We start from the raw sequence: 11,386 nt of genomic DNA, 5'->3' as shown, positions 1-11,386 counted from the left end.
ACATTTATATTTCAGTATGTTATAATTAGAATCCATGTTTTTCAGTTTGTCTGAATATGCTGCTGTTAGACTATTTGTCAGATTTTATGACAGCTGTTTTAACAGTGTGGATTTATGTTAAATTTACTGTATGGTCATTCATAATCATTTGGCAGGCTACACTAATTTCAGATAATTTGTCAGATTGCACAGATTTTCTGTCTGTGTGGTGTTTATATTCCATTAGGGTGGACTCATTCAGTGTACCATATTTACAGCAGTGGAATATGTAGCACCTAGAACGCCTCATTCCCAGTCTATCTTTGCTGTTTATTGTTGTTGTTGTTATTGTTGTTTTCCACTACGGGCGACAGAACAGGGTTGGGGTACGGTGAGGTGTCAGTGTGCCTGTCACCTCCAGGATGGGGACTTCCATTACAGCCACATTCAGCACAGAATTAATTGCTTTCACTTCACTGGGGGGAGGGTGGTGGGTGGGGTACAGCCCCCCTCTTGTCCCTCTGACAGTCTAATTAGTCTTATTTAGTACAGGCTCTGAGCTGTAATGTTTCTCTCTCTCTCTCTGTGTGTGTGTGTGTGTGTGTGTGTGTGTGTGTGTGTGTGTGTGTGTGTGTGTGTGTGTGTGTGTGTGTGTGTGTGTGTGTGTGTGTGTGTGTGTGTGTGTGTGTGTGTGTGTGTGTGTGTGTGTGTGTGTACACACATATACAGTGTTAGAATGGGGTGGGGAGTGGGAAATGCCCTCCGGAGTTATGGGTCATCAACGCCCTGCCTCTTTACTAATCACCCCTCCCTTGCTACCTCTTTCCCCTCTTTCCCCCTGCTCCCATACTGCCACCTTGGTTTGATTAACACCATGCCACCAACCGCTCCCAGCCCAAGCCACTGGCTCTAACGATGCCATCTACAGCCCTCTCTTTCCTTCCACACCAACTGCTGTTTGTCTCCTGCTGTCTGCTCCATGTAAACAAGCCTACTGTTTAGCTGCTGCTGGTAGAGAAAAGTGTCATGTTGCAGTGTAGTAGGGTATGAGGCATTTGTATTTTGTAAAATCCCATGGTCCTCTAAATTATTAAACGATGTTCTCTTGACATTTAAAAAAAAGCACTTTCCCCAGCTCATCTGCAAGGACTTCTCTTAGTTCTAAACAAATAGGAGCTTTTAGCTAACCTTTCCCGAGATAAACAGACAATGAAGGTTGGAGGAATTAGGCGTTAATATCATGGCCAATAACTGACTCAGGACATCTCAAGAGGATGTCTGCAGAGCAAAAAGCCATCAACATTGTAAGCCATTAAACAATGCTGAGTAAAACCAGGATTTTATTTAATTTCTCTGAACTAAACCAGTCCTCATTCCTGAGTCGCAGCAGACGGACCCAGTAAAACATTTTATCACCGCTCTTTAAAAGGCCCAGATTTATTCACCGAACACCACGAGGGCCAGGATGGTGTGATCTAATCTGTTTAAAATACAGCCCTATATCCGCCCAGGGCCAGGGGGTCTCAGGCTAGTTTTATAATATGAGTCGGCGTTTAACTACCCACCAGTGAAAGAGCAGAGGAGCCAGCAGGCAGATGTCAGCCCAAAGTTAGCATCGGAGTCTGGCCAGTAGTACCCCAGGGCAGGGCATCCAGGTTGCTCACTCAGCCACGACCCTCACCCAAGGGCACGGCTAAGCAGCCCAACTGATCTAACCTAACATCCCACCAACCTCCCAAAAAATCTTCCCTAATTGTTATTCACATGCCCGATGGAGACGGCTCCATCATCCTCTGGGTCAGGCCAGCCTCTGTCTCTGAGCCAGCTACAATCATGGTGGTGAGCAGAGGCGGTGGGTAGTTTAACGGATATGAATAAGTAATTTTCTTTAAAGTCTTCAACAACTTTTGCCCACTTTTGATTGTAACTTTCTAAATGGCCCCAAAATAAATGGCAGTTGAGTGAAATCCCATTCATCTGAACTATTAGAGACGTAATAATAGACAGGTCCTTACTAAGCTGGTTCCTCATTCTCCCCTCCTCCCTCCTCTCCTCTCTCCCCAGTGACCTGACTCTTCCTTCATCCCCAGGTAATTGTGCAGTGTGGAGGGTGGTCTTGGCTACTCTGCCACAAAAAGGCTTGATGCTGGGTATATAGTCCCCGTTCTACCTCAAGCCGTAAATTGGCTCTTGGCTGCAAAGTGGATGTTTTTCTGAAGCATTGACATTTCAGAGATCATCCCATATCCTCAGTTTGTATCCTTCTATTCTATTCTGTCATTAATGGCATTATACTTTTCACCAAGATTATTGTCAAATTCTCTGCATTTCTCCCCAAAATAAAATGTTTGGTTGCTTTCCTCTTGTAAAAGGGAGCTTTTCCAGCATATTAATTGGACATTAGGATGGGACCACAACTTTCCAGAGATGTTTACTCAGCAAAATAGTTAATGAGAGAACATGTGATTGTGAGTGTAACATGACAAGTGATGTGCTGTCAATACAAATATTGTTTCTATTGTTGTCCCATGCTGGATCATTTTGATTGTTCACAGCTATCACATTGTTTTTTGAGTCTTCAAAATGATATCTAAATACTTCAATAGTTAAGTAATTCTGTCAGTGGTGGAAAAAGTACTCAATTGACATACTTGAGTAAAAGTAAAGATACTTTAATAGAAAATGACTCTAGTGAAAGTTAAAGTCACCGAGTAAAATATTACTTAAGTAAAAGTATCTGGTTTTAAATAGAGTACCAGTCAAAAGTTTGGAGACACCTACTCATTCAAGGGATTTTCTTTATTTTACTACGTTATTTTATTTTACTACATTGTAGAATAATAGTGAAGACATCAAAACTATGAAATAACACATATGGAATCATGTAGTAACCAAAAAATTGTTAAACAAATCAAAATATATTTCATATGAGATTTTTCAAAGTAGCCACCCTTTGCCTTGATGACAGCTTTGCACAACTCTTGGCATTCTCTCAACCAGCTTCACCTGGAATGCTTTTCCAACAGTCTTGAATGAGTTCCCACATATGCTGAGCACTTGTTGGCTGCTTTTCCTTCACTCTGTGGTCCAACTCATCCCAAACCATCTCAATTAGGTTGAGGTCGGGTGATTGTAGAGGCCATGTCATCTGATGCAGCCCTCCATCACTCTCCTACTTGGTCAAATAGCCTGGAGGTGTGTTGGATCATTGTCCTGTTGAAAAACAAATGATAGTCCCACTAGGCGCAAACCAGATGGGATGGCGTATCGCTGCAGAATGCTGTGGTAGCCATACTGGGTAAGTGTGCTTTGAATTCTAAATATATCTCTGACAGTGTCACCAGTAAAGCAGCCCCACACCATCACACCTCCTCAATGCTTCGTGGTAGGAACCACACATGCAGAGATCATCCATTCACCTACTCTGCATCTCACAAAGACAGTGGTTGGAACCAAACATCTCAAATTTGGACTCATCAGACCAAAGGACAGACTTCCACCGGTCTAATGTCCATTGCTCGTGTTTCTTGGCCCAAGCAAGTCTCTTCTTCTTATTGGTGTACTTTAGTAGTGTTTTTTCATAGTTTGATTTCCTCACTATTATTACAATGTTGAAAATAGTACAAATAAAGAAAAGCCCTTGAATGAGTAGGTGTCCAAACTTTTGACTGGTACTTTTGAAACTTTTTTATACTTAAGTATCAAAATGTAAGTATATTTTAGCAATTAATTAAGTATCACAAGTAAATGTATCAATTATTTAAAATTCCTTATATGAAAGCTACAATATTTAACTTAGGTGCCTGACCAAATTCACATAGAAATGTGAGTTATAGGCCTTTCATTCTCATTACAAGCAAGTCTAAGAAGCAGTAGATCTGCTCTAGATGCGCTATTTCTATGCTTACCGTATCAGTTCATAAGTTTCCTTTTGCATTTTTTTACTTTCAGTTTTTTGTACACCAGCTTTGAAGAGCTGAAAATACAATATTTTTGGTAAGGGAAATATATTCAACAGTGGTTTATATGGTACAATGATTCTCTACAGTCTACAGGATGACTGCTTGTTTTGTCACATAATAGTTTTTCTAATTTCAGTTTAACATTTTAGCAACCAGGAAATGGTAGAGTGATTTCTGCATAATATATCCAAAAACGGCACAGTATGAAGACAGGCTAAAACTGTTTATCCAATAGAAATCCCAGATCACGCTTGTAAGCGATGTCATGGCGACGTTGGCTCGCTAAGCTCATGCTCAGAAACAAGTCTTGGGTCTAATGGTCATCTCGCATCGAACTGCGCATGTGCAGGCCGTCAAATCAAAGGCACTCCTTCGATATTAACCTAGACAGACTAGGTTGTGCCTTTAGATTTCAAGATAATTCACAGCCAACTAAGAATTTTTCACTTCTCTCAATGACTTCTCAAACCCCAAACCCTGGTCTGGACTCCTTGGTCTGCTTCGCAAGCATGCCCGGAAGTCTCGCCATGTTGTGTCTCTGGGTTTAGAAACTCTGTGCAAACCAGACAGCACAATGTTCTTGTTTTTTTCTCTAGTTACGGGGAGCCAGGGGCACACTCCAACACTGAGACATCATTCATAATCGAAGCATTTGTGTTTAGTGAGTCCGCCAGATCTGAGGCAGTAGGGATGACCAGGGATGTTCTCCTGATAAGTGCTTGAATTTTATCATTTTACTGTCCTGTGAAGCACGATACTATAAGTTTTGGCTCTTTCTGGTGATTGAACACAAACAAGAAAAGATAAGCCTGACAGATAGTATTTTCCCGTTGTTATAACTCCCTACTCTGACAACAATGTCACTTGCTGTTCACTGCAACCAGGTTCCTGGAAGAGTGAGCACATGATGCACAGGAGAAGATGATGACACCCACACAGCAAGGCATGACGTCCACAGAAGGATTGATTGGAATGTGTGTGTGTGTGTGTTCCTGTCATGTGTTTCAAACAGGGTATATCCTGTGTTAACAGGATGAATTATATACCGTTGAAGTAGGAAGTTTACATACACTTAGGTTGGAGTCATTAAACCTCATTTTTCAACCACTCCACAAATTGCTTGTTAACAAACTATAGTTTTGGCAAGTCAGTTAGGACATCTACTTTGTGCATGACGCAAGTAATTTTTCCAAGAATTGTTTACAGACAAATTATTTAGCTTATAATTCACTGTATCACAATTCCAGTGGGTCAGAAGTTTACATATACTAAGTTGACTGTGCCTTTAAACAGCTTGGAAAATTCAAGAAAATTATGTCATGGCTTTAGAAGCTTCTGATAGGCTAATTGACATAATTTGAGTCAATTGGAGGTGTACCTGTGGATGTATTTCAAGGCCTACCTTCAAACTCAGTGCCATTCTGCTTGACATCATGGGAAAATCAAATGGAATCAGCCAAGTCCTCAGAAAAAAAATTGTAGACCTCAACAAGTCTGGTTCATCCTTGGGAGCAATTTCCAAACGCCTGAATGTACCACGTTCATCTGTACAAATAGTACGCAAGTATAAGGATAAGAGCGTCTGCTAAATGACTTAAATGTAAATGTAAATGTATAAACACCATGGGACCATGCAGCCGTCATACCGCTCAGGAAGGAGACGCGTTCTATCTCCTAGAGATGAACGTACTTTGGTGCGAAAAGTGCAAATCAATCCCAAGACAAACAGCAAAGGACCTTGTGAAGATGCTGGAGGAAACAGGTATAAAAGCATCTATATCCACAGTAAAACGAGTCCTATATTGGCATAACCTGAAAGCCCACTCAGCAAGGAAGAGACCACTGCTCCAAATCCACCATAAAAATGCCAGACTACGGTTTGCAACTGCACATGGGGACAAATATCGTACTTCTTGGAGAAATGTCCTCTGGTCTGATAAAACAAAAATAGAACTGTTTGGCCATAATGACCATGGTTATGGTTGGAGGAAAAAGGGGGAGGCTTACAAGCAGAAGAACACCATCCCAACCGTGAAGCACGGGGTGTCAGCATCATGTTGTGGGGGTGCTTTGCTGCAGGAGGAACTGGTGCACTTCACAAAATAGATGGCATCACGAGGGTGGAAATTTATGTGGATATATTGAAGCAACATCTCAAGACATCCGTCAGGAAGTTAAAGCTTGGTCGCAAATGGGTCTTCCAAATGGACAATGACCCCAAGTATACTTCCAAAGTTGTGGAAAAATGGCATAAGGACAACAAAGTCAAGGTATTGGAGTGGCCATCACAAAGCCCTGACCTCAATCCTATAGAAAATCTGCTGGCAGAATTGAAAAAGAGTGTGTGAGCAAGAAGGCCGACAAACCTGACTCAGTTACACCAGCTCTGTCAGGAGGAATGGGCCAAATTCACCCACTTATTGTGGGAAGCTTGTGGGAGGCCACCTGAAACATTTGACCCAAGACAAACAATTTAATGGCAATGCTACCAAATACTAATTGAGTGTATGTAAACTTTTGACCCACTGGGAATGTGATGAAAGAAATAAAAGCTGAAATAAATCATTCTCTCTACTATTATTCTGACATTTCACATTCTTAAAATAAAGTGCTGATCCTAACTGACCTAAGACAGGGAATGTTTACAAGGATTAAATGTCAGGAATTGCAAAAAACGGAGTTTAAATGTATTTGGCTACGGTGTATGTAAACTTCCAAGTTCAACTGTATACTCTGTGTGTGTGCCGGCATGCATGAGCATATTTTCCTATGTATAAATCAAAAACATACATGTTCACATGTAGTTCATGTGTCTATATGTTTTAGTGTGTGTAGACAGTGTGGAGAAGATGTCTTGTGACAGACCCAGACCAGCAGTAAGCTGTCTGAGGCTAGGCACTGAAGGTGTTGACAGGAAGCGAGAGAGAGAGAGAGAGAGAGGGGAAGAATCACAGTCCATTCGGTCTGCTCTCAAATGCCCTGGACAGTATAAGCTAGCTGGCATTACACCCATTTCCTGTTAACGACAGAGTTGACACTCAAATGGCATTGTTCCTTGGAAGATTTGAAGACCCTTAGGTATTCAGTCCTCACAGCATGCAAGCACAGTGTCCTTGCGGAGTATCACTATCAGCATTATTCAAGATGCTTTACCTTTTACTTTCAATGCCATTCACTTTCTCAACCCTCTGAAAAGAGCCTCATGGTAATATGGATACATCGCATCCGGACAAGAGTCCTCTAGTCATTCCCATGGACTCACAAGTTTATATTAATTAAGCTGTTGTGCTGATGGGCTCACATGCTTTCTCCTCACTTAGCACCCATTGGCTCACTGCAATTCAATTGTGTAAAAAAAAGTGTCAATATGTTGCTGGACCAGTTTTAGAATGCTGGTCTTTTTGATAACAGCCAGTGCTTCTTGGCCTTTCTTTTATTTTGCTTGCTGGCATAGGAGAAATACAGTGTGTCTGTTTTCTGCAATCCCATGGTGTGGCAAGATAGCGTGATATTATTGATTGGATATCTTTAACCTAGTTCTCTAATAACCTTACCCAGAATGTGTTGCCTACTCACGCAAGAAGGTGAGTTGGTATGGGTTGAAAACTGTGCCAGTGAGGGGTAATAATTTGTCAATGTACATTTTGTCCTGCTTTGAAGATATTTGGTATATATGTATTACACACTATCATGAAACTCCACTGGTGCCCTATTGAACTTAAAAATGAGAAAATGAAGTGGAACAGCTCTTTTATTTCAGACTGCCAAAACCAGTAAAACCCTATTGGCAAAGTTGACACTGCACATGTGCCTACTGAGATTTAACGTGCCACTCAGATCGTGGACTTGGGAGCTTGTCCTCTCCTTACTCCTGAAGGCACCTTACCACGATGGCCAGGCTCACAGACTCTATTTTACTGCTAAGAGAAATAACTGGAGTAAATCTATCAGCATTGACCCTAAACTCACCAAAAATGATCGGCCATTTTTTGTGGTTCCAGCCGCCCTGAACCCAATGAAATGTTCATGACTAAGCATGTTAAGAGTGGATACAAACCGTCAAAATAAAACTAAAGTGAATCTGTTATTTGTGTAACCAAGAAGAAGCTATACAAAATAAAATCTCATTAACAGCTGACATCTGTGATAAATAAAAATGTATATATTTTTTTGATCTAAAAGACAGGATGTGACCGGAATATTTAATAATGTCTATCTACATTATTACTATCTCCACTAGACAGTGATTTGCAGTTGGATCATTTATAATGATCAGCAAGGCTATGCAGATCAGTAGAATCCCCCAGTAGGGGAGCAATAGCTTCACACAGTATAACTTCTTTCACCAATTAACCCTACTGGTTCCCTCATTATGCACTCTGTCTTCCTCCTGCCTAATTCCCTGCCTGTCAAGATAGACAGGACAGCTCTACTTAGTACTTTGACATACTGTATGATAGGCTGCACACATTTTGAACCTAAAAGGCCTACTGAAAACAGAAATGAAATGCATAGACTATTGACTCTGTGTAGCCTATACTAAGTGCGCCGCTTTTTTTTGTTGATAATCTGTAGAAGAACAGTTTTACTGTTTAACCATTATTACAGTACAGAGGAAGCTATTACACATATTTAATGTGAAAACTCTAAATGCTATTAAAACGGCACGGTGTATGTAATTATGGGGATGTATGAGCAAAACATGGAGTAAGTTAGGTCCATGCTAGTTGATATTTGGACAACAATTAATAACAGAAGGCAACGGAGAAGAAACTTGTTGACAGAATGAAAGTATTTTTTTTCTTCAGTTTTCTTATATGTGGAGCAAAGTAACCTCCTTCAGAAAGAAGCTCAATGATATCTCGATTTAAATACCCTTGGCGGAGAGACTGGCTGCAGGCTCGGGTTGCAAGGGTCCAAATATGTAGGTATCCAAACAACTGGACAAAAAATGAGATGTGGAGGGAGAAGTCAAAAGAAAAGGTTTGAACGAAACACGTCTCAAACAAGGTCTGGTACTATCCACCCCCTTGCCATTGGACCGAGTGGCTGCCAATTCAACACATTTGGGCGTGTATTCGCCGACGCTGCTCTTCGCTGGGTGAAGTATGTTGTGATTGCAGTCCAGCTCGAGCGTGCGCGGGTCTCTGTCATAACAAAGGGCGCTCTTTCGCGCTCTGGGAATACGAGCCTTTTTGGAAAAAAATAACTAATCTTGTCCCAACGCTTCTGTAACACTGGTCTCTGTCCTGCAAGAATCAAATTATTGTCAACGAAACAAGATAGCCAAAACGAAAGAAAAAGGTAAGAGTTATACTACGGCACTTTCTCCATTAGCTGACTGTCTCGGTTGCTGCACCTACATTTCACTTGCGCATCGGAGTATTTTGTGGTGTCACAAGTTTGCCCCAGTATCTACATAGTACATAGAGGACATTGGGCTATTCAAAACAAAACGATGTCGTCTTCTAGTTCTTAGTAGGTACTTATAGGAAGGTCTACCATTCATAACGTGTTTGGCCAGTTTAGACCACCTGCCTCCGGTTTGTTTTTTTGCCCTCGCGCTACACAGCGGATTCAAATAATCAACGCTCGATAAAGAGTTAGTTATTTGAATCAGCTGTGTCGTGCTAGGGCAAAAACCAAAACGTGCACCCAGGAGGGGCCCCAATACCGAGATTGAGAAACCCTGTCCTAAACCATCGGCTACAGCTCGATCATCTTTTCAGCAAAATGCATGCGATAAGAGCATTTGTCAGCAAATAAATATGCAAAAATAGTATACTATGAATACTCTATCCGTATTTGGATAGGCTATATGATTGTGTTTTGTCGTTGTGCAGACGGACGTCTGTTTGTATTTGTGTAGACTATAGTTTACAGAAATTAAAATGAGACTTGAGTAGGCTATATAATAGACCTGCAACCAAACGTCTTTCAAACGCTGTTATAGAATCTCATTGAGACATTTGAACAAGGTGAATACCAGATCGCGTTGGTAGAAAATTGTTGCCAGTTAAGAGTAAGTTGAAATGCGTAGCTGCGTGCGCCAAGATGTATCGAGTTGGGTGATTTCACAGATTTCGCAGTCCTTTGTGTGATATGACAAACTTGTTGTTGTAGACCTAGATTTACCTTACTTGGTTCACCAGCCTTATATTATAGAGCAATGTCTTGTCATTTTGACAGCAGCTTAATTAAAATGCGCATTGGGGGATTTTAGTTGTGGATGATTTAGAATTTTCCACAACAACTGCAGTCTGTCCTAATGCAATGAAACAAATGATGAATCATTTGATTGTATGTTTAGGCTGATTAACTTGATTCTTACATTGTTTTATGGTTTTTGAGTTTGTGCACATATGTATAGCCTCTAGCTGTATTTTCAGGCTACATTGATTCGAGTTACATGTTGATATGAGTTGTTTTCATGTAGTTTAATGCGTTTTGATAAACACTAGCCAAAATATAATAGCCAATATTGTGTCAAAGTAGCGAGAACAATGTCCAATAGTTCCGGGTGGGAGGACATTGAAGGTACAGGTCTGGGTGTAGCCTACAAACTTGGATTGAGACACAAATAGGTTCTTTTATGCTCTTTAGAACCATTCTCAGCTATGCCCAACAGAGATAAGCTTTTAGTAGGATTATATCTGCAAGTCAAATATCTTGACCAAAGTATGGCATGAAGTACCTGTGTGTGTGTGTGTGTGTGTGTGTGTGTGGGGGGGGGGGTCTGCTCTTCTGCTCAAATTTGGCTCAAGGATTGAAAGGATTGTGAGTCTTATTCTGTACATTTAATAATTTCTTGCTTTTCTAAAGTCTAGCAACCTGGCCTGCAGGCAGGTTAGACAGGCTAATCTAATTTAATTGATAGCCTGGCATGGCTTGGTAGCTAGTTATGAGATTGGGAATCTATCTAGCTGGCTATCTAAATCCAATTTCATAAAATTGCTAGGTGGCTAGTATTATCAATCCAATGTTTTTATAAAGCCCTTTTTACATCAGTTGATGCCACAAAATGCTATACAGAAACCAAGCCTAAAACCCCAAACCGTAAGCAATGCAGATGTAGAAGCAGACAAACAGAACATTTTTGTTTGATGTATTAATGAAGAAGAAATCAACAGGCTACATAGCTTGATCACATTCTTTAAAAAAACATACCTTCGACCCAGCACCGTCAGCTAAAATCAAATCGAACGCTGTGTGTCACTCTACTGTACACTTTCTCCTCCTCCTCCTGACGATACTACACGGACTAGAGTATAGTGTCCTACCTTACTTTTCTCGGTGCACCTGTGACTGGGCCACTTACTAGGGAGAATGGGGGAGGGGTATTCTTTGCCTAGTCCAGTCAGTGTGTCCCCTCTGTAAAATACCGCTGACAGATTTTTTAAAAATAAATAATTATGATAAAACACTGGCTTAAAAATGAAGATAAC

General features: G+C 40.9%; 1 protein-coding gene across 4 annotated transcripts in view; it reads left to right on the top strand.

Annotated features, from left to right (window-relative positions):
- Positions 1-8,900: 8,900 nt before the first annotated feature.
- Positions 8,901-11,386, top strand: part of LOC124005112 (semaphorin-6D-like) — a 178,763-nt gene continuing 176,277 nt past the window's right edge. For 2 of the 4 annotated variants that reach the window (XM_046314056.1, XM_046314053.1), the window contains exon 1: positions 8,905-9,245. The gene's annotated coding sequence lies outside the window, so the exon portion shown is untranslated. Of the gene's footprint in view, positions 9,246-11,386 lie in introns of all 4 variants that reach the window. The other 2 variants (XM_046314061.1, XM_046314060.1) reach the window with 2 other exon arrangements.

Source organism: Oncorhynchus gorbuscha, linkage group LG19 (assembly GCF_021184085.1).
Source record: "Oncorhynchus gorbuscha isolate QuinsamMale2020 ecotype Even-year linkage group LG19, OgorEven_v1.0, whole genome shotgun sequence".
Classification (NCBI taxonomy): Eukaryota; Metazoa; Chordata; class Actinopteri; order Salmoniformes; family Salmonidae; genus Oncorhynchus; species Oncorhynchus gorbuscha.
This window is presented reverse-complemented; position numbering and strand designations above follow the sequence as displayed.